The sequence below is a fragment of the Larus michahellis genome, chromosome 1 (genome assembly GCF_964199755.1).
Source record: "Larus michahellis chromosome 1, bLarMic1.1, whole genome shotgun sequence".
NCBI classification, from domain to species: domain Eukaryota; kingdom Metazoa; phylum Chordata; class Aves; order Charadriiformes; family Laridae; genus Larus; species Larus michahellis.
Genome location: NC_133896.1, coordinates 83,876,923 through 83,900,690, shown reverse-complemented (window position 1 = coordinate 83,900,690; position 23,768 = coordinate 83,876,923). Strand labels below are relative to the sequence as shown.

General features: G+C 42.0%; 1 protein-coding gene across 2 annotated transcripts in view; it reads right to left on the bottom strand.

Annotated features, from left to right (window-relative positions):
• Positions 1-6,856: 6,856 nt before the first annotated feature.
• The window catches only part of NDUFA9 (NADH:ubiquinone oxidoreductase subunit A9), a 55,342-nt gene continuing 38,430 nt past the window's right edge, over positions 6,857-23,768 (bottom strand). The window contains exon 12 of one of the 2 annotated variants that reach the window (XM_074589426.1): positions 6,857-7,212. The gene's annotated coding sequence lies outside the window, so the exon portion shown is untranslated. Of the gene's footprint in view, positions 7,213-19,178; positions 21,524-23,768 lie in introns of those variants that run through there. The other variant, XM_074589419.1, reaches the window with a different exon arrangement.

Genomic DNA, 23,768 nt, shown 5'->3' with positions numbered 1-23,768 from the left:
CAGCCTTGGATCAAGGGCAGCTAACCAAGCTTATTAGCAGCTGCTAGAACTTCTAACACAACAGGTTTTTATTTTGTGGCTGCAGAATAGTTTGATGCAATGAAACTTGCATTTTCTGCTGGAAAAACTGTTCTGCTAACACACATCATCAGCCAAATGTATTGTGGATCGTTGATAAAATGTGCAACCTGAGAACTACCTTTTCAGGGTTTTGGGTTTTTTTATTTGTATTGTTTCATAGGGCTGATAATATCAGCGTTAAAGCTGTCAAGAACACAAGGGAACCTTTCAGGGAAGAAAAAGACAAATCTCTGGGTTACCCAAGAACTTAGGCAATGCAAAACTGCCATAAATGCAATGAAGTAATGCCTCTGTTTTCTGAATGTTTCTTTAAGTCTTGCAAATATTTAAGTGTTTTGCTTTGCATTTACTTCACCTGCACTGGGACAACCTGTTTGACCTGTTGCCTTGCATTCACCTAGGCCTACAGTTACCTCCAAATAATTATGTCCCTTTTGGCAACTGGTGGACTCCACCAGTTAGCTGACAAGAGTCCCCAGTCCGACAATTCACTCTCTATACTTGCTCCATGTGGCACCTGTTAGTGCTAAGGAATGGAATTACCTTCTTTTTCCATGGGATGTTTCTCCAGCGAGAGCTGGCTTGAGGCTGCTCTTTCAGCTGAGCAGCACCCATCTGAGAGCATGCAGCTTTTCACCGTCTCCCTCCAGCGACAGTAGTAGCTGACCCCACAGCGAAAAGGAGCAGGTGGCAGCAGTACAGTGGGTGGTTGTGTTAATAATGGAAGAAACAAGGGAGAGCTTTTTAAAGGATATGCTAAGTGAAGTTTCTGCACTGCAATTTGTCACAATCCAAAATTCCCCAGCTGGAAAATGTTGCTGTTTTGTGCAGAACTTTTCATTTCAAAATTAAACATTTCAGTGACACAGTCTGAATCCTGAATCTTACCCAGCTCTAAAGTGCCTCATGTGTGCAACATAGCACAGACTTTCTGTGCCATGAAGAACTGATTCAAAACCTCCTGGGGTCTTGCTGTAGAGAGTTGCCAGTAAGTAATCAGGAAACCCTTTGCCTTTCCCCTTGAGACAGGCCACAAAGTTTGCCCTAGAGCCATGGACTGCAGGAGCCAGAGGCCTCCAAGCCTTGGGACTGGGTTGAAGTGAGGCCAACTTCTGCTTATGTTTTTGCAGGAGTTTTCTGAAAGCAATATGCCATCAGATGCTGTATTTTCAAAGCTAATATTTTTTTCTGTCTTGATATTTCTTCTACAGAGAAAGGTCGACCTTCCACCCCTCAAGAAACTCTAGCTACGCTGGCACAGGACTGACAGACAGGAATGCTGCAGGCTCAAGTGTTTACATGGGTAAAAACTAATTTTGCAAAAATCAATAGTTCCTTCTAAGGTTTCTCAGTCCTATTGACAATCGATTGTAATGTCCTTGCCTGTGCACTCAATAGGCATTTCATTCAACCTGGCAGAAACAAACTCTCCTTCCACTCCAAAACTGCCTCAGGTAGATGCTAATTTGTACATTCACCAACCTCCCTGCCCCCATAACCTTATTTTCAAAGCTGATGACCACCCAGATGAAGCCAAACTTTTTCCAAACCTTTTTTTAAGGACTTATGTACCTTTTCATCTTTTTTACAGAGAGTGTCTTGCATAAAACGTTGTCTTTTTAGGTGAAGAGGGCGAGGGGAGCTGGTTGCTTTGTGGTTTTGTTTGTTTTTTTTCTTATTGCCAAAAATATCTGGAGTTGAAACCAGAAACTGTCACTTCTAGAAGGACTGCTTATTTGACTATGATAATGAAAGGCGATAGCACTAGTTCATTAAACAAGCTTCTTCAGAAAGATTGGGAAATCAATCAGAAAACTGGGTAAACTGAAGGACTAGAATTAAAGAAAGGAGATGAAATAGATTAAGCATAAGCATGTATACTTAGAGATCAATAAGAATTTTTTCTCTCTGTTATGTGTTCATGGACTGGAAAAGAATGAAGATGAGGACTCCATATACGGCTTGATTAGAGGATTATTACAAGAGATCAATAGGATAAGACTATGAAAGCAGTTAAGAAAATCCTAGAATGCATCAAGAAAGGTATTTCCAGCATATAGCACAATACAAATTACTTTACACTAGGTATTGGTAAATCTTCCTTTGCAATACTGTGTATATGAATCTAATCCCAGTGTTTGAAGAGGATGAATTATAACTGTAACAGATGCAGAACAAACACAAGTAGGATGATCTGGGAAGGAGATCATATGAAAAAAAAACAACTTAAAAAAATACTTACTTTATTTAGCCTAAAAATTGAACTTGAAAAGGGGGTATGATTCCTTCTTTATTTTCCCAGGAGGGAAAATACAAAGGAGGAGGAACTTCTGAGCTAAAAGACAATGTTGGCAGAAGAGCATATGGCCTGTTTATTTATACTCCCCAAGGAAGGATGTGGGCTGAAAATCTGGGAGAAGTTTCTAATGATCAGAGCTATGAAGTTCTGGAACAGTCTTCCAGGATTTGGGGGCAAAAAAGCTATTTTTGATATAGAGCTTGACCATTTCTTAAATGGCAGGATTTAAGAGACGACTTGCAATAATGGGAACACAGATATGATGATTAAAGAAGCCATAGGAGGCCTTGTATTCCTGCTCAGACTCCTGGTCCTCAACACTGCATTAAAGTTTTAAAAAGGAGTGTCGGGGGTGGGGGACGGGGACAGGAGAGAAGAGAGGGGGAGAGAGAATAGTGAATGCGTTAAATTTCAAAAAAATCACGCTCTGAACACCACCAATGTTTCTTACAGGCAAGTCCTTTTTAAATAACTTTGCTCATTAAGGTAAAATGAGTCAGAAAGCATAGATCAAGCTTTTTTTCTTATTGTCAATAATATGGGCCACACATATATTTTTATAAGACTGTAGCTGAGAAAAATTCAGGCTGGTAAAGAGCAAATGAGCCAACCAACTAAAACACTTGAAAACAGAGAAATTTAAGACACCTTGCAACAACAAATCTCAAGCATAATCTGATTTCTTTTTCTGTACACTCCGAAGGCTGCAAACACCACCTACATAGCAGTGGACAGAAAATAGCAAAAGTGGCAGACAGCCTTCAGCCAGGCCCTAGTACAGTTGCTGCCATCTTTCTTTTTCCACTTGGTCTCTCAGCCTTTTCCATCTGCTTCTTTTTATCTCTTTCTTACACCTTTTTTTTTTTTTATGGGGTTGGCTTTTTTGAGTTTTCTTCTTTTGGTCTTCTCTTGCTGCAAAGCAGTTTGGAACAGGGAAAGATGTGAAAACTCATATAAAGGAAAAGATCATGAGACTAGAGTAGATGATCATAGGCCTACAGGCTGCATGGACTGTGTGTGCATGAGAAAATACTGTAACCAGTATTACTGGAAACTACTATAAAGCAGAGCTGGGAAACACTTGCACAGGTTTTTCCGCATTATGTTTATCAGTCAAAGTTAACTGAATCTTTCCTGTTACTACTAATCCACTTGAGGTGATGAAATCCCCAGAGGTAAACAAAGGTAAGCCAGGCCCTTTGCCAGAACTGCTACATTTTGCCTAAAGACACAGTAGGAAGCCAGTAAAGCCTTTGTTCAATCTACAGCGTAGATTAACATGGTTCTGCCTAATGTGCAAATATTTAATATGTGTGTGACAGCATTCTACATACCACAGCACTTTGAATGTGAAAAGCAAGAAATTTTGTATACTACCACCGGTCTCACTTGACCAAGCACATGTACACGTTGTGTACACATCTAGTAGTACCTGAAGACAAACACATCCCAGGTCAGCATAGTATTGATATTATATTACTAGAGTCCTGTACAAGGATATTGAGTATGGAATATCAGAGAGGCAGCACAAATATAATAAATATAATAGGACTTTGTTTCCAGAAGCAGGTTTCCTGTGAACTTGAACAATTATTTCTTTGATGAGACAACACAAAGGCAACTCTTCACATGAACTTAAATAACCCAAAGGACTGAGAAGTAACAACATTCAAGAAGCAATAGGAGTTCCCCAGGAGAAACTAAGACCCTGATCATTGTAGAGAGGCTGACAGGGCTTGTCCATCCCTCAGGCTATCACTCCCACCCTGCTCTTGCATGTGAGCACCAATGATACTGCCAAGAAAAACCTGAAGCATATCAAGCATGATCACGTGGTTCAGGGGGCAATGATCAAGGGCATGGGGACCCAGGTGGTGGTCCCCTTGATCCTGCCAGTGAGATGGAAGGTCTTGAGGAGGAGCAGATAGATCCTGCAGGTTAGCAACTGTTTGTACGGCTGGTGTTGGCTTCTATGACTATGGGACCCTCTCTGAAGATCAACGATAGCTTGGAAGGGACAAGATCCATGCGCCTAAGTGGGGAAAAAGTGTCTTTGCCAACAAATCTGGTCTAATAAGAGCTTTAAAGCAAGAACGATGAAGGAGGGAGAGAGTGACGAGCAATCAAATGAAGAAGTAGTGGATGGGATTAGCAAGCAAAGAGTCTGGGATGATGTGAACAGGGACCTTGTAACCAACAAAAGTGGGATGAAGTGGGATCACCTCAAGCATATGCACATAAACAAGGAAGTGTCTATGGAACAGCATTATGTGGAAAGATCTCATACCTTTTCTGGGAAACCAGCATGCCAGGGTGCCTTTGTGATGTGCCAATACACCAGTGCATGCACCACAGGGTGCAGCAGGAGGAATTAGAAGTCTACGTACAGTTGCTGGGGTACAGTCTCATTGGTATCACAGAGGCACGAGACAGCTCACATGACTCAAATGCTGCAAAAGAAGGATCCAGGCTCTTTAGGAAGGACAGGCCAGGAAGGTGAGGAGAAGGTACCCTTTATATGAGAGGACCACGGGGATGCATGGAGCTCTGTCTAGGAAAGGGTGATGAGATGGCTGGGAGCTTATGGGTCAGGACTAGTGAGCAGACCAACATAGGTGACATTGTTGTGGATGTCTGCTACAGACCGCCTGATAAGTGGGAGTATATGAGGCCTTCTTCAGACAAGTAGAAGAAGCCCCACGTTCATAGTCCTCATGGGGGGCTTTTACCACCCCGATAGCTTCTGGAGGGACAACACAGCAGGGCATGAGCAATCCAGGGGGTCTCTGGAAGGCATCCATAACAATTTCCTAACCTAGGTGATTGAGGAGAAAACAAGGCAAGTCACTCTGCTAGACCAAGAGAGGAAGGATTGATCAGGAATGTGAAGGCTAGGAGCAGTCTTGGCTGCTGTGATGAGAAGACAGAGTTCAGGATTCTGAGAGGAGGGAGCAGGGCAAAAAGCAGGGTAACGACCTTGGACTTCAGGAGAGCAGACTTTGGCTTCTTCAGGTATGTACTTGGAAGAATCCCATGGGATACAGCCCTGCAGAAAAGAAAGGTCCAAGAGATGACCAAGAGATTCAAGGATCACCTACTCCATGCTCAGGAATGGTCCATCCTAAGAAGAGGAAAATCAAGCAGAGGCAGCAAAATCCATCTGGAGTGATGCATCCTAGGGGTCAGTACTGGGTCTGATATTGTTTAAGATCTCCATTAATGACCTGGATGATGAGAAAGAGTGCATCCTCACCAAGTTTGCAGATAATACAAAACTTAGAGGAGAGGATGATATATCAGATGATTGTGCTGCCATTCAGAGGCACATGAACTGGAAACATGAACTGAACATCCAGAGAGACACGGAAAACTGGATAGAGAGGGACTTTGTGAAGTTGAACAAAGGGAAATGCAAAGTCCTGCTCCTTGGGAGGATAACTCCATGCACCGACACACTGTGGGTGGACTGTCTGGAAAGCAGATTTGCAGAAAGCATTCTGAGTTTCATGGTAGACAGCAGGTTGATCATGAGCCAGCAATGTGCCGTTATAGCAGAGAAAGCCAACAGCATCCTGCATTATGTTAGGAAGACCTTTGCCAGCAGTTTGGGGTAGTTTCCTCTCTGCTCACAACTGATGTAGTGATCCTGACCAAGAGAGCACTGTACATGGAAGAGTTACTGATCAACATATCGATTAACCCGAGCAGGTGCAGGTCTGTGCTGTGCTGTACCTGCAGCGTGGCCTTCAGGCTGTGTCATGCTGCGCAAACCCCTTGGCTGCAGGGTGAGCTCAGCCAGCTTATGGCGACAGAGGACCCTGCAAGCAGCTCCCAATAGTCACTGGTGATTGCACCACCTGCCTGTCCTTGCCTTTATCTAAACGTGCAGCGAGAAGTTCTTGTGCAAACATCCCTTTTGTTTGATGGTAGAAATGCTGAATAGAGTTGTTGTTTTTTAAGAAAATCCTACAGTAACTCAAATGACCAAAATGGGGTAACTCCATTCTATGGATGGGGTCTGCATGGCATGCTGATTGGAAGCCCGTTTGATGCTACGCAGCTTGGGGTTCCCAGCATCTGAAGGGACCTAAGATGACCTATGCTTTCTTTATGGCATTAGCTCTATTAAATAGCATTTTAAATGACACTTTGCAAAGTCTGACTGCCTTTCTTACTGGGATCACACAAACCCAGCACCTCCTGTTGCAAAACAGCTGGTGAAGACATATATGCAGTGCTGTGCTCTGGGGTCCCCAGTACAAGAGAGGAATAGACTTGCTGGAGCAAGTAGAGTGCAGGGCCACAAAGACAGCTAAGGAACAGCCCAGCCTGAAGAAGTGAAGACTTGGGTTGCAGGGTCTCATCACTGTGTACAAATATCTGATGGGAGGGTATAAAGAAGACGGAGCCAGATTCTTCTTCGTGGTGACATGTGACTGGACAAGAAGCAGTGGGATCAAACTGAAATACGATTCTATCAGAAGGTAAGAAAAAACTTTTTTACTACAAGGGTGGACAAACACCGGAGCAGGTTGCCCAGAGAGTCTGTGGAGCCTCCATCCTTACAGATATTCAAAACCCAGTTGGACAAGGTCCTGGGCAACCTGCAGTAGCTGAAGCTTCTTTGAGAAGGAGGACTGGACTGGACAATCTCCAAAGGTCACTTTCAACCTCAATCGTTCTGTGAACTCGCTGCTGGTGATGTGTCAGCACAAAGCAGCAAAAGAAAGAAAAAGGTGTCACAAAGCTGCTGGTGAGGTACAGAGCTGGTCTCAGCCACGCTGTCCCGTGAGATGTCTGACAGTGAACTCAGGTCCCCCTGGGGATACAACCTGGAAAAAGATGGAAAGGTCAAGCAGTCTCAATGTTTCCTTTCTGGATAGAATCATAGAATCGTTTTGGTTGGAATAGACTTTTAAGATCATTAAGTCCGACCGTTAACCTAACGCTGCCAAATTACTACTAAACCATGTCGCTCAGTACTACATCTACATGTCTTTTAAATACCTGTAGGGATGGTGACTCAACCACTTCCCTGGGCAGCCTGTTCCAATGCCTGACAACCCTTTCAGTGAACAAATTTTTCCTAATATCCAATCTAAACCTCCCCTGATGCAATTTGAGGCCATTTCCTCTTGTCTTATCACCTGTTACTTGGAAGAAGAGACCAACCCCCACCTCTCTACAACCTCTTTTCAGTGCCAAGTACAGGGGGACAATCAGTTCCCTAGTCCTGCTGGCCACACTATTTCTGATACAGGCCTGTTTGCTGTTGGCCTTCTTGGCCACCTGGGCACACTGCTGGCTTATATTCAGCTGGCTGTTGACCAACACCCTCAGGTCCTTTTCTGCCAGGCAGCTCTCCAGCCACTCCTCCCCAATCCTGTAGCGCTGCATGGGGTTGTTGTGACCCAAGTGCAGGACCCGGCACTTGGCCTTGTTGAACCTCATACCATTGGCCTTGGCCCATCGATCCAGCCTGTCCAGATCCCTCTGCAGAGCCTTTCTACCCTCAAGCAGATCAGCACTCCCACCTAACTTGGTGTCATCTGCAAACTTACCAAGGGTGCATTCAATCCCCTCGTCCAGATCATTGATAAAGATACTAGAGACAACATGCCCCAATACCGAGCCCTGGGGAACACCACTCATGACTGGCTGCCAACTGGATTTAACTCCATTCACCACCACTCTTTGGGCCCAGACCTCCAGCCAGTTTTTTACCCAGCGAAGCATATGCCCATCCAAGCCATGAGCAGCCAGTTTCTCCAAGAGAATTCTGTGGGAAATGGTGTCAAAAGCTTTACTAAAGTCTAGGTAGACAATATCCACAGCCTTTCCCTTGTCCACTAAGTGGGTCGCCTTGTTAGTCAAGCAGGATCTGCCTTTCATAAACCCATGCTGACTGGGCCTGATAGGCCACTCTTTAGATGCCCCTACATGCATCACAAGACCAGGATGGTTTGAACAGTCAAGGAACTGAGGCCTTTAGAAAGCTGCTGGGGATACTGTCACAGAACAATGCAGGAACATGCCATGGTCCATTGCATGATGAGAGCAACATCAAAGCACTTACAGATATCAAGAACAACAAAAGAAACAAGGTGTTTTTCTGTGTCAGCAGGCACCCTAGAGCAGCATGAAGGATAACTTGGGACAGTCTGTCCGGGTAGACAAGTCAGAGACTGAGAGATGAAAGGAGCAGTCGCTGAAACAAACTGATAAAATAAATAGCTGCAGGCAGGTATTTAAATCTCTGAAAGGATTTAAGGATTAAGCGTCTGTGCTTTTAACGAAAGCGGGTAAATCTAATTAAAACTAGTGGCACTGCTATAGAACAGGGAATATCAAACACTGTACTTAACCTCCTGGCAAGGTGAAACATGCCCTGGACTCCAGTGATTAGGAGTTGCATTTTAACTAGCAATTACAGTGTTAAAGTTTTACCTTGGTTTCCTGGAATAATTTTAATAAATCTGACTAAATAACCCTTATTTCTTCAGCTGTTTGGACTGAATGGTTTAACTACATCAGGAATAATTGTATGAGTCATGAGAGTAACTGCATAAAGGTCCAACAAATGTCCAGTAAGTTTTACAAACCAAAGGTGTGTAAAGTCACAGAAATACCTCCCACTTCTTCCTCTCCAGAGCTACACCCATACTTCATACACAACGGAGAGGTGTCGCTTCCTCTTTCCCGCCCCATGAAAGGCACAGTCAATCAGCATCTGTTGTGACCTGCAAACTAGCCATGGTTGGCATACTGGCAGAAGATGGAGGGTTGTGGCATTACACCACCACCAGAGACTGCTTGAGATCCCTGCATTGGTCAAAGCCCTCACTCAAGCTATTTTCCCATCCCTAATGCAACAAAGCCGACACTCTCGTCTTCACAGGTTTGACTTTGTATGTTGGTGTTTCATGAGTCAAGCCAGAAGAAAGTTAGCAGACCCACTTAGCCTTTGGGTTTTTCCCTCTTATCCCTCGTGAGCGACTCAGACACATTTTGCTTGCAATGCTGCTGTGAGGTTTCAGCGCTGCTCTCTTTCTTGGTTTATACGTAGGGACATAAGATGGGGTGATTCGTACAGCGGTAAGCTTTGTGGGTCTGAAGCCTACTACTGAGTGCGAATGAGACAAGTTGTGAAGCGCATGTACAGGACATCAATTCTTAAAGACACAGCAAATTCTTAAAGGCACCCTGTCATATGAAACCTTGCAATGTTCATCATTCAGTATGGAGTGATGCAGGGGTTACAGCTGGGGTCATTTTTACAAGCCCAGGTGAAATAAAATATTGATGTTTTTACAGACAAATGATGAACTCTGCCATCACATTCACAAAATAAGAATTGTAGTGTGGTATGTCCATTGTATATTGGGGGCTACAACCCAAGAGATGCCAGGGAATGGACAGACCTGTAACAGGTACAGAGACAGTGTCAGCCAGTTTAGCTCCTTCGTTCACCCTCAAGGTCTGCACTCCTGACTGTCCAGGTTCGCAGCCTCCCTTTTGGAGTGAACTGATTGGCTTCTTCTGAACAGAAACCCAGGAACAATTCTGGGGTGCCATACTCACTCCTTGGCACTGTGGATGAGATGTCACCCCTTCAAGACGCATGCGCTTCCATACAGCCCAGAACAAGCCTATATATGCTTCATGTCACCTTCCCAGGACTGCAGCACACCCCATGATAACCTGTATTTTGGCAGAGCTGTAATACAATGTTTAAATTTTTTTGTGTGATATGGAAAAAAAAACCCAAACCCAAATAAATTCTTAGAACTCAATTACCTCAGGGACGTGTGGCACAAGGGCTTCATCAGGTGGACATGACCAGTCCTAGGCAAGGTAGATCAAGGTCCTCGCCTTTGGTTGGCCTGGGGTCAGGCATGGAATAGATATCCCCATGTTCATTATCCTCTCAGTTAAGCCTTGAGTTTCAAAAACCACAAGTCAGACCCCAAAAATAGGCAAACCCCAAGACTAGCTTAGCCGATTCAAGAGTCTTCCGAGATTGTATGTATCTGGACTAACTTTCCTTCTGGTTTCTGAACCTTTAATTCACACTAGCTTCAACCTTTCCAGCATTTCACCTTATTTCTTTAATTGAACAAAGAGTTGTAATTTTATTGCAAGGTCTGGTATTAGCGACAGAGCTGAGAACAGCAGCAACTATCACATCATTCCTAATAAAATCAAGAGAGCTGGTCCAGCATGCATTGACTTCTCCAATAGTCTACCCCCCTGCCTTGGGATAGACTGAACTGAAAAGTCTGTTTAGAAGCATTTTTATTTTTGTTCAATTAAATCCACATTGCTGAAATATAGATATAAGTCTGAAAAGAGCTGTCTAAAAGTCTAAGTGCTGGACACAAATTTGCATGGGAAATTAAAGAAATACTTTGCAACAGAAGAAAGGAAATGCATCAAAGATATACCAATTTTTTTTGGAGTAATTTCTTCAGGAAACAAGACTTACACATGCAGTCCACGTGGAGGTTAGTGCAGACATCTACATGCTCCATCATTCTTTCCAATTGCTTATGGACCCATGGACGATTCCAGCCTAGCCTGATACACATTTAAAGGTTTCAATGCTAATTAAGTTTGTGCATCCTTCCTGAAAATAATCAGGAAGAAAAGGGTTTTGTCAAGACACTCACTGAGAAAACAGAGTTTATAATATGTAAACATTAAAAAAAGAAAAGGACAATTTCTCTTTCTCTCCTTCAGTTTATGCCCCTAAACGTAGCGGTTATTGTTGGGAAATGTGTTTACATTGTCCTGAGCCAGAGTCATGATACCTATAATTAACATTAGAAGTCAATGTTAAAATGCATAAAAGAGCACATAAATATGTTCTTTTACACACAATATCCTAACTTGAAAGAATCAAGATAATCAACAAATCATCAGTTTGCAGAATGAACTGGACTCATACCCCATTTATTAACATGTTTAATACCTCCTTTATTAATGCATCATTTAATTGTCCTACTTATTCCTTAACAACCTATGTAGAGTACCCCTAGCTTGGGATATATTCTTGCAATATATTCTGTTTGGTCTGTATAACTTTGTACTTACACCACAATATCATTCGTGCTCATGCTTACTCTATTGCTCTAGCAAGTCAAAAGAATTTTCCTTCACAAAATATGATCAGTGGATGATGTCAAAAAATGTTAATAGTCTAATATCATCTCAGATATGGCGAACAAGCACGTCAGAACTTTCACCACTTTGTTGCCTGAGTAGCCAGAAAAACACACGCTTTGTATGTCATTGAAATTTCATGCCATCCCATCCTAGTCTAATAAAAATTGTCAACGTTTTCAAACTAAATAAAAATCATCGCAGGCCTCAAAGCCCTATTTTCCCATTTTTATATAGCTACATTTTTATATATATATATTCCCATTTATATATTTTTTTCCATTTTTATATAATAGCAGCAGAAAATTAAAACTCACTTCATCCTCAGCAACTAGAAACAACTTTTCACATTCTCACAGAATGATTTCTTTTCCTTTTTAATGTATCTAAGAGTTCTAGGAATAATTATATGGAAAAGAGAATGGGTAAAGAACTAAAGGATTAAGAGAGACATAAGCAGTCCACTTGATAAAATTAATCTTAAAGGCATTTCTGTAGACATTGGCTGCTGAAGCCAGTAGCTAAAATATTTAACAATTAGCTCGACGCCACCATGGAAGCTGGTGTGAGTAATGACTAAAAAACCTTATTAGGAATAATAGATTTTTGTTAATAACTCAAATGTTACACTTTTGTCTGTGTAGTAAGATAAGATATGCAATCATACATAGTATTGAACCAACTAGTAATTTATCACAGAAGATAATGGATTATCTTACTCAAGGCAGCAGAAGTGGACTTCTAGTGAGAGTTCAGGAGGGATGAATGATAATAAATACCTAGAAAATAAAGGCGTCGTAGAAATTGTAGACTGCCATTCACTGTGCCACACTTAAGCAAGCTTTGGTTGTATTTGCCAAGGTAATATTCTATTCTGTGCTAGAGCTGGTTGGAAAAACTTTGCCAAAGGTGTTGATTTTGTGAGGTTTTTGTAAACAAAAACTTCTGATCTGAAATAAGGAGACTTCTTGTAGTAAGCCATTTTTTGTCTTCTCTTTTAGCGGAGAAAAGCAGAAGAGCATTCCAAAAAATTGGAAACACCTGGTTTGACATATTAGAACAAAATGTTTCAGTTTTATTTTGAACTAAGTTTTTTTGAATAGTTTTATTTCGGTTTGTGTTAAATTGAGACTGAAATATTTTTAATGAATAACAATCTTTATAAAAATTTTCTTTCACAGAAAATCTCTAAATACCAAGCTTGTAATGATTTTTACCTTGCAATGCTTCCCTAAAGCTTCTTAAAGTGAGGAATAACCATTTTCTGCCCACCACCAGTTGTGTCTACAATTGATTTGAAACAACCTAAATATTTCACAGAGGGCAGCCAATCTCCTCCAGTTTGTCCGCTACATCTCTCTGACAGTATTTCTTTTTTTCACTGTTGTATATTATTTTCTATTTTTCTCCCACAATATTCTTCCTGGGGGTTTCTAAAAAATTGGTGTTATCCAGGATTTAATTAAAAGCATACAAACAGAGAGGACCCTCAAGTGAAAGCGGCCCTTCAGTAAGTAATAAAGTCCCCCAATTAAAGCATAAAAAGCCTGAAAAATATTAGCATGGATATGGATTTCAACCTATTCCAGCATACTGATGTATAAATGAATTAAAAGTGGTCTGAGTTAAAATACGGAAGGGTGTACTTTTTAATCATTTGAGAGGTGTAAACTAGACCCAAGTTTTCCTTGTGGCGATGTAACTTGTGCATGTTCTCTCCTTTGTGTTGCTTCTGGTAGACTACACCTTCATTTGAGTCACATCTCTCCCTTGTTCTCTACCTCACTGTATGTTTTCACAAAACTTGGAGCCTCTTAACTGTAAGACCTCTGTGCCTCTAGGTGAGATCTGCTTCAGGTTCAGTGGAAACTGAAGAGCAAAAGTACATAGAGCCTGACTTTGTGAAATCTCTCTCCACCCGAGAGAAAATTGCATGGACTGACTGATAAATTGTTTTTCTCCTGCAGGTATATTTACATTTTAAAAACAATTATTTCATTTCTTTCAAAATAACTTGTGTTTTCCCAAAGAGAAAAAAAAAAAGCCCATGAAGAATGGGTACCATTCCCTGCATTCATGTGCACGCATACAGATTTTTGTGAAACTTTTCACTGTTATTTTGTTTTGAAGGCAGGGAAGGAAGGTGAGTGGTTCAATTTGGGAACAGGTGTACTCAGTTGTGATGGGCTGTACAAATCACCACCCTAAAACCAAAGACAACACGCATGAAACTAAGCCTACTATAGCATGAAACTACCACAATATATATTTTCTTTCAGATGTGTTTCTGCTCCAGTTGGCCTATCTTTATGAAATTTATGCTTTAAATCTATTGTTTCCAAAACCAATATCTGTCGTTATTTTAACAACGAACTCTACTCTGCATAGGATCAGTCAGCCCCATTGCTGGGATGACAGAACATAAGAGAAAGTCCACCTCAAGAAGGTTCCTTCCACGGTATTTTTTTCCTCTTCACGTTTGGCATCCAGGGAATATGTTTTACTTGTCTGAAGGTGATGCATAACGCTTTCCTGGTAATTTTGCTCTGTTTTATGCCAGACCACACTTCCCTATGGGACCAGCAGAGCAGTCCCATGGACAGGGCAGACCAGGAGCAGCCTGCAGCATTAATTAATTGCTGTCCATTAGGCAAGTGGTACCAAGCCCAGGTGTACCTAGCTTCTCAAAACAAAACATTATTACACAATCAAGGGTCAGCATCCATTAAACAGGCTTTTACTAGCAGATTCTGCCTGTTTTATGGCCACCCTTTTGTATTTCTGCTTTCAGGTCCACCTTGCCTCAATCACTTTTGTGCTTAGTGAAGTCTCATAACCCAAGACTGTAACCAGCTAGGGCCATTCCCCATGCCTGATGGCACCCGCTGCTGTTTCCTTTAAGAGGTGCTTTGTCACAGACTCTTGTCTGTCAGCTAACTTCCCTCTCCCTTCCATTCTCTCCAGTTTTGCTCATTCCTCCAGTGAAGCTTAGTGAAAAGTTGTAGATCACCTTCTCCTGACACACTCACCTTAAGCAGCAGCACAGTTAACAACATACACTCCTAAATATTGGTGTTTCTCAGTGAAAAATGTCATCACTCATCTTCACAGTATCATAGCAGCGTCTGTACAAATGCAATCTGCCATATATGCACCAGCAAGATGTTGTGAAGGATTCTTCCCTTACAGTGAGGAAATATTGGCTTATGTTTCTGGTATGTTTAAAAGTCCAGACAATTTGACATAATCCTTGAAATACTGCTTATTATAGTGCCATGACTTGGGAAAAACCCTATCTGCGGAGGCTTCGAGCAGTCAGCTGCTTTTACAGTTTCTGTATAGGAAAGAAGCAGAAGAACAATATGAGAAAGAAAATTTTTGTTCCCGTTTATTCATTTTGTTTCAAAGAGAAGGATGGGAGGATTTCTCTGTGAAGGCCTAGCAGAGAATAGATGGTAGATGCTAGTTTGTGCCCTGTGTCTCAGAGAGCTGTCAACTGCCCTGGATGGAGTATGAAGAAAAACAGTGGTGGAACTGTCAGAACATATACCTCCTGAGGCCTGCAGGGTGGGATGCTGGGGACGATGGAAGGCAAAAGCAAACTATGAATGGGGACCGGCTTCTTTTCCTTCATGACATGCATACGCTGCTGGGGAGCCAAAGAAGCCGCTTCAAACCAATGCTTCTCTCCTGCACAATACCTTCTCTCCTTAAGAAATGTGAAGCTTGCCTCCCTTCTGTTCACCTTACACACCCTTTTGGTAATGTACTGAGCTCTTGGGACTTGCAGATGAGTTGGAAAAAAGCATGAGAGTCACACCTCGGGGTCTCAGTATTACAGAGCTGGGATAATGAAGGGGAAGCCGCTGAGGAGCACATCTGCTTCTACTGCTGCTCACATTCAAGAATGCATGCTATGAGGCTGTGAGGTATAAAACTAAGCAGGTGCTTCTTTTCAAGTCCATCATAATAGATCAAAGCGTCCAACTTTGAGAATTATTTCAGTTCAGTATCTTCAGGGGGGAAGGAAGAAACTGTTGCTGTCCAGTTACCTGCCAGTTCCCTTGGATCTTTGCAGTCCTCCACCAGAACAAATAAAATTCATATTGATTAATTTCATAATCCCATTGCAACCTATTGCAACACACTTGTCTGATGATAATAGCTTAAGTTTGTCACAGCAGGGCTGGTCCAAGCCGGGCATCCCTCAGAAAGTCTCCTAATCTGCAGTCTCTGAATAATGGCTCCTAACACTTGTATTGCTTATCCAAAAATGCTGCTCTAGTTTTTCATGTGGATGGATCTCTATTCCAAGCAAATAGTTTGATTTGGTGATTCATTTTTTCGAGATAATCATGTATTTTCATATTTATCACGCAATCACCAGCTTCCATACTGTACATGAACGTAAACTTATCTAAATGTCAGGAATCGGGGAACTGCCAAATTACAAAACTAACAGTTTACCTTTTGTCCAACATTACCAAACAAATAACGGTAATGAACGTTCATATTGCCTTTACTTAGACTTCTACTCGTAGCTGCCAGCCCAAGGTAAATGAAGTAGGGCAACTCTTGTTTCCTTGTTCTAGAGAGCCCTGCCTTCTTTTGCGCTCATTTCATAGGCTTTAAAGACCATCCGATAAGCAGCAGTGAAAATCATTTTAACGTTTTAGGAACAAATACTTTTATTCCAAAACATGCTATCGTTTTAGAAGAACAATGTTAAATAAAGGCTATTACATATTTGCCTACGCACACAAGCAGTGCCCACCACACGCGTGGTTTTAAGGCAGATTTAAGGTACATAATGAAAATACTTTGAAGTGAGGTATGCAGTAGAATAGAAAGTAACAGCATATTTGCCCATGTGAAGTAGGAGACAATTCATCCCTTGAACGCAGAGATATAAGCTATCTCAGTGCAGTGCAAGGTCTCGCAACCGGGCAGCTACCCCAGAACCCACACGGTGAACTTTCCTATCTTTGGTTATCCCACAGCAGTAAGTGTGTGTGCCGCCATCGTCTTGTTCTAAGGGCTTTTTCCTTGCAAGCCCAAAGGTATACTTTTAATTGGGTGGTGTTGACCACAGACACTTAACAAACAGTGATTACTGCAGTTTTAATCAGTTCTGCGGGTTCTTCTAAAAGGAGCTCACACGTTCAGGGAGAAAAAAAATCAACCCTCATGATACTTTTCTAAGTTACAACCAGAAGAATATTTTTCCCTACTAAAGAGCAACAAGCCCTGGCTCAGTGTGACATAGGTAACAAACTGTGACTCTAATTAAGTGTGTAATTATACAGCAGATTGCAGCACAGTATGCTATTACTTCAATCAACTGACTTGCATGCCAGCAGCATGGCAGTCCCAGAAACCCAGCGCTCATTGCAGACTGAGCTGAACACATTAGGGACCATTTACAGTGGGGGTGAAGAGCGAGCCAGCCTCACTTCACCCAGGCTAATGGCACCTGCACGCATCCAACGAAAAAGGCAGCAGACACACAGAAATTCAAAGTCTATAGGAGACTCAGAAGCAAACTCGGGCAACCCTGTGCTGTGGCAGCTGCCACGCAGAGTTTCCTTGCGTCATAGGTTAGTACCTATTTGTCTCGGTCTATTTTTTGATGTGGCTGTCAGTGTAGAGCTCCAATGCTGCATCTCTCTTCCTTGAAATATGGTGAATTGACAATATCTTTGAAAGCTTTCTGTGTAAGAAAGACAAGTATTTGCCTTCTATCAAACTCCCCTTCCCAAAATAGTAGTTTTGGGATGTATGCCATTACACCAGGCAGTTGTTAGATTTGAATACTGACACTTGCATAAATGACATTTACAGTGAGAATTTCTGTTAAATAATCCACACAAAACTGACCTACATTTGCAAATCTCCTTTGAACCACTGTAACAGAAATACACACGGCATTGAAAGCAAACCGCTATCAAGATACTGAATTCGGAGCTCTGTGCATCCACCACGGTAGGGCTCAAGTAAACATGGCTTTGCTTCAAAGCTGCTGCCATTATCATTGTTGCTTTGGACGCTTCTCAACAGATGGCGCATTTCTGGGGAATTTTGCAGGCAAACACGCACACTGTAAGGTACCATTTTGCCTTGTCTGGGAGGGGAGGTTGGGAAGACCGTGATTCCGTGATTCCGTGACTAGGGACTGCAAGCAACTTCACAGGGAACAGATGGAAAAACATGCTCTGAAGTAACAGCGAATCTCCCAAAAATCAGAAAAAGCAGCCTGAAAACTAATCTGCAATTACAAACAGGACTATGATAACGACCATATCTGAGTAGACAGGATTTACCGAAGTTGTGAAAGCATAAAACAACTGCTGAAATCCCATTTGCCACGGGGAGTTGAGCTGAATACTGAAGGGCGGTTAGTGCCTGGTTTCAAGCATGAAGCTTTATGCAAAGCCCCAGCGCCACGCTTTCCAGGCAGAAGGGACAGGACATGACCCTGGTCTACCCTGTGTGGCCAATGGACCCTCTATTTCATTGTCAGTCTTCAGGCTTGCGTGGTTTACTAAGGGTGTCTGGGTGGATGACTGTGAGCAGCTCTACCCTTTGGTCCTCTCGCTGCCAGCAATTAATTGTCAAACTGGTGGATGTCCTCACCTCACCTGGATCTCTCAGCAGAAGGTAGAAAGGCTCTTGGTCTGACGAAGATTTCAAAAAACATGCGTTCTTAGGGTATGTAGCAGAAAAAAAAAAAAGAGAAAACCACACTGTGCTGGAAGATGCGTGCAGGAAAATAGGTATATAGCAGTTTAAATAGGGTGAATAATCCCCAGGAATATTAAATAAAACCAGAGAACAAAGTGAGTCTTGTGTGGGACTGGAAAAATTGTGCTGTGACAGGGATGGGCATAGGAGCAAACAGGTGAAACCCGTAGAAAATCATTTAACTTTCTGAAAATTATAATTTTTCTGTCAAACTTTTCTGTACCTAACAATCTACTCTTGCTTTTGACATAAGATAGGTAAACTTTAAATAATAATTTGGTTAAAGGTTGCTCACTTGATCTGACTCAATTGCTCTCAATGCAAGCAGAGCGCTATACCCCACTGATAACACATACAATTAATGCTTCAAAAGGGCTAATTTCACAAGGGGAGGGGGGGAAATGAAGAAATAAATTTAGATGGGGAAAAGTCAGGCAAAAAATGTGAATGAAAATGGTGGGAGTTATTATTATCTTATTATTGATTATCACAGTTCCACCACACGGGGCTTAGCCAGGACTAAACAAATCCCCCAGCGACAGATTAAATGATTCTGTCTGTTCTCTGATTTAGTTTCCCCTTAAAGAGGTTGACAATTAATAGTCCTTTAAATAGTTCCTGTCTCCAGACTGGCTCTTCTCTCCGTTTCACCAGACAGTACAGAAAAAAACCTTTTTTTCCCTTCTTCTAATTCTTCCTCCCAAGGTGGATTCCTGTTGCACGTGCAGTAAAGCCAAGCTTTCTTGAGCACAAAACCCAGGAGGAAAGCTTTACTGTTCTGCAGCGGCCAGTAGGGCCTGCCTGCACAGTGGTATGTGCCTCGATCGTTTTGTTTATATTTGCTCTGAATTAAGCTGTCCCATTCTTTGCAAACGCACACCCATTAAAATCTCCTGCCTATTATGTTATTATTTATTACCTTTTTTCAGTAAACAACACTGCGTTTTTTCAGTAAACAACACTACTCCCGCGTCATTTTGCAGAAGCTGAGGTGATTTTCTGCGTTTCTGAAAGTTTGGCTAATGATTGGTTTTCAGGTCAAGAAGAGATCCCACTCTTTATACTGTTCCGCAGTCGTAGCTGCCTTCTTGTCATACACCATGTCAGTAAAGTCCTTATCTGTCCTGCAGACTTGCTGAGGAACCATGCACCAGTTGCTTCATCATGCAGTGAATTTCCAAGTTCAAAAGTATCACTAGTGAGAGCAATGTATTGCTCCTGTAGCACCAAAAAACATGGAGTTGCTATTTATATCACAACAAGCATCACCAGAAAGCACTAGTCTGAAAATTGAGTTCTTCTCTTATGGTTACTATCTTTTCTCATTACAAAATTAGCCAAAAAGCAACATTTGTGGAGAGGCTTCAGGAAATCAAAACAACTTATACTTAAGATAAATCAAAATATTTGAAGCATTTTTTTCCCAGTGTTGACTCCTGGGTATAACCAGAGGCTGTACATTAAGAACCAGAAAATCTAGACTTTCTGGAACATTTTAATGTTTCCCCCCAGCTCTTAAGTTCAAAACAAAATTGTCCAAATGTCCACTACATTTTGATTCTATTGAAGTGGCACATTAAGATGGAAAAATGATTACGTGAACACTTTTTATTCATCATCACCAGTAGGCCAGTTCATCATTTTAGTTCTGCTGGCAAAGTTCCCACTCTTCATTGTGCTTGCCAAGATATGAATCCTTTGACTTTGGTAAGAGACACTGTTGAAGATGCACAAAACCACCAGAGCACGTATTCCTCTTTCTTTGGTGTTTTTGGCTTTGATCCAGGCCATGGGAAAGAAAAAGTTTGATTTTGCTAGTTTAAACTCAATCTGGTTCAAATATGGCATTTTTAGGAATCAGTTTGCAGAACAGAAAAATACAGACGCTAAGAACCAAAGACTGTCCTATAAGAAGAGCCTAAGAGCCTGTCCAATTCCAATCCCGAATATCAGGGCCAGATCAATCACGTCAAGTTTACAGAGAAATTAGAAAGGAAAAACAACAATCATATTGGATTATATTCAAACCAATATTGAAGCAAACCCTGAATACACTTTCCACTCAGATAAAATGCTTGGCACCCTTTTGATAACAAAATATCTTCAGGCTAAAACTCTATCTAGTTTTAATGAGTTTATTTCACAGGAGTTCCCTTTAACAAAAAAGTATAGGTCCTAGGAGTGCTTACTCTAAGAAGCAGGACAGCCAGTTCCACCTAACCCTATTTCTACAATAACTCATATCATGTCTGCCTGGCAGTTGTCTCCCAGCAGCAACTCATGCCATGTTTTGCCCAGTTTCTTCAACAGACATATGCTATTGCACTGGCCTTGCGTTGGTTTGTGGAATCCACGGAGTCGAATCTCCCTGTTTCCAAGGGGACTTTATCCATGCTGCCAGCTGGCTAGCACAAACCAACCTCACGTAGGTAAACATAAACCAGCCTTAGTATGGCACACTACTGAATCGAATAAGCTTCACTGAAAAACTGAACCGTGTCTAGGCAATTTGTAGGGACAGGTGAACACGGATGTATTTCATTTCGCCCATTAGCCTGAGCACATCTTGACAAGAAGTTTTGCATTATTTATGTGACAAAAGACAAGAAAAATGGTTCCATTCAGCCTGAGATAAACTCTGGGTACAAGAGAAAGTCAGATCCACTTTCATTTCTTCTGGATTTTCATATCGAAAAATGCCAAAGTTAGAAAGTTAGAGACTGTACACCTGTCTTTCATTAACGAGCAGAGAAAAGCACTTCCAAAGGACAACATAAGAAACTCAGGTGTGTCAAAACACTCTTAAATGTAACTGCGCCTCTCCAGTGATAATAAAAGAGACCAAAGACAATCCCTCTTGTAATGGAGGAAACTCAGTGGGGTGATGCTCCAAGAATGTGAGGAGATGAACCTGCACCTTTTTAGGCAACTTGAGTAGCTCATAGCTCCTGCAATAACTCCCACGTTGCAACATCCCATGTAGGAAAACCTCTTGAAAACATTGCATTCAGTGCTGCATTATGAACATAGCCATTTTCAAGGAAAAACGTCCTCTAGTCAATGCTTTGAGTGCAGTGTCTTCTGTTTCAGGTCTTTTGTCTTTCCCCAGTCCCACGCAGTTAAGTGCGTTGGGTATTCCACCTTTGTCCTGTGCCGGTCAGCATTACAAGTGTATGAAACTGGATCATCTGCTGTGATTTTGAGGCATCTTTTAGTGCTCCTGTTGATTTTGGCTGATCCCTACAAGAGGAAAGGAATTATGGGAGAAGCTGAGGGCCTATGAATTTAGTGCTCAGTCAGAAAGCAATTCTTTTGGCCTCTACAAACATGCCTGAGAAACACTAGTAGGTATAGACCTGAAAGAAAAGTATTGCATTTTCCTTATGACAGCATGACAGTTTATGGATCTCTCCAAGGCATATTGAAATATATTTAGAGGTTTATTTTGTGTCTGTTTGTTGGAGTTGAGGGAGAAGGGGAGTAGAGTCTGGGTTTTGTGGTGTGTTGGTGTTGGTTTTTTACAGGTCAAAAAAACCATTTTAGTAAATTTTAATACTGCATCCTGTCTAAAAAAAAAAAAAAAAAGAGAGCTAATAACAGGTTAGAGAATATTAATCTTTTATCTCTAATTCAATATTTTGGTACCAACTATTGTCAATGGGGTAGGGTGTGATTAAGTCAACACATCACACTGAAAATGAGGATTTTCATACAAGGTTGGGCTCCAGAACAAGGAGGATCTTAACCAGCTCCTTCAGGCAGCCATTTTTCTTCACTGACAGAGCTTGATGCACAAAAGGAACTGAAGGTTTACTTTTAAGAGGGGTCGAAATCTTCCAGAAACAAACCTTTCTAAGTTTTGTGGTTACAGATCAGACTAAAGACAAAGGAAAGCTGATGTTAGTAGAAGTTCTGCAGCCCATGTAGGTCCATGTCGTTTGGCACGCACCGCTGAAATCTTTGTCTTTCACAAATTCAACTCCTGTATTTTCTACCGCTCTGTCACAAGATTTGTCTCCTGCTTAGTTTTTCCCTGAGAGAGGGATACAGTAAGCAAGCCCATACATTACATGTAAAATTAACTATTTATTAATTACATAAAGCTAATAAGTTTTGAACTGCCTGAGAGGGGAGAAGGTTCCAAGATGGGACCTTCCCATGGGCTGCAGTTCTTCAAGAACTGCTCCAGAATGGCTCTTTTTCCACAGGGTACAGTTCTTCAGGAGAAGACTACTCCAGCATGAGTCCCACACAGGCTGCAGCTCCCATCAGGAATCTGCTCCATTGTGGGCTCTCCACAGGTTGCATCTTTCTTCACGACACATCCACCTGCTCTGGTGTGGGGTCCTCCACGGGCTGCTGTGTGGATATCTGGCCTGCATAGTCCTCCACATGCTGCAGGGGGGCAACCTGCTTCACTATGTTCTTCTCCACAAGCTGCAGGGGAATCTCTACTCCAGTGCCAGGAGCACCTCCTGCCCCTCCTTCTTCACTGGACTCAGTCTCTGCAGGGCTGTTTCTCTTATATTTCTCGTAGCCTTTTTTACCCTATTTTAAAGATGTTGTTGCAGAGGCACCACCAGCGCTGCTGGTTGGCTCAGCACCGTGTGCATGTCGGAGTCAGCTGGAACAGGCTGTGTTCAACGTTGGGGCCGCCCCTCACCTCTTCTCACGGAAGCCACCCCTGCAGCATCCCCCACTACCAAAACCTTTCCACATAAACCCAATGAAATAAGATGAAATAGAAAAATGTGATGACTACATCTTATCTCTTGTTAGATTTTTTTTTTTTTAATATTGTTTGATAGATCACTGTCAATAGCCAAGGGGCAGTCAACAACATCTGACATCCTTGTAGAACAAGGAAACAAACGGATTTATATATTCACCACAAGATGGCTGCTGGTATCATAGTACCAGCAATACCAGCAACCATCTTGTGTGGAATACATAAACTAATCTGAGCAGTTAAGGAAGGATTCAGGAACAGAAGCAAATATATTGGATCCTAAGCCTAGCAGTAAGGGGTCACTTCAAGTATAACAGCTGTGTGTATTGTCTTCATGGCTTTTCCTTGCTTTTGTGTGAAACACAAGTGACAAGGATTGAAAAAGCCTGTCCAAGATCACTGTAATCTCATGTCACTCCAACATCTCCAAAAAAAGAACTGCACAACTTGAATCCATGTGAGTCCTCACAGCTCAGACATGCAATTGTCCAACACAGATTGACTCCATATTCTTGGGCAAGCATGGAGAGGGGCTACAGTTCATCTTGTACAGTCAACAAATAATGCTACCACACTCGTAGCTAAGGAACATAAGACAGAAAAATCAGTGACTTAGGGATTGCCTGAAAATCTGACAGCAGGATGAGCACAGGGCAGATTCTGTAGTAGCACCCTGCAACTGATATACTGAGATTTTCAGGGCTGCTAAAGAACCCACACTTCCAAACCAACTACCTAGACATAATGTGCTTCGTA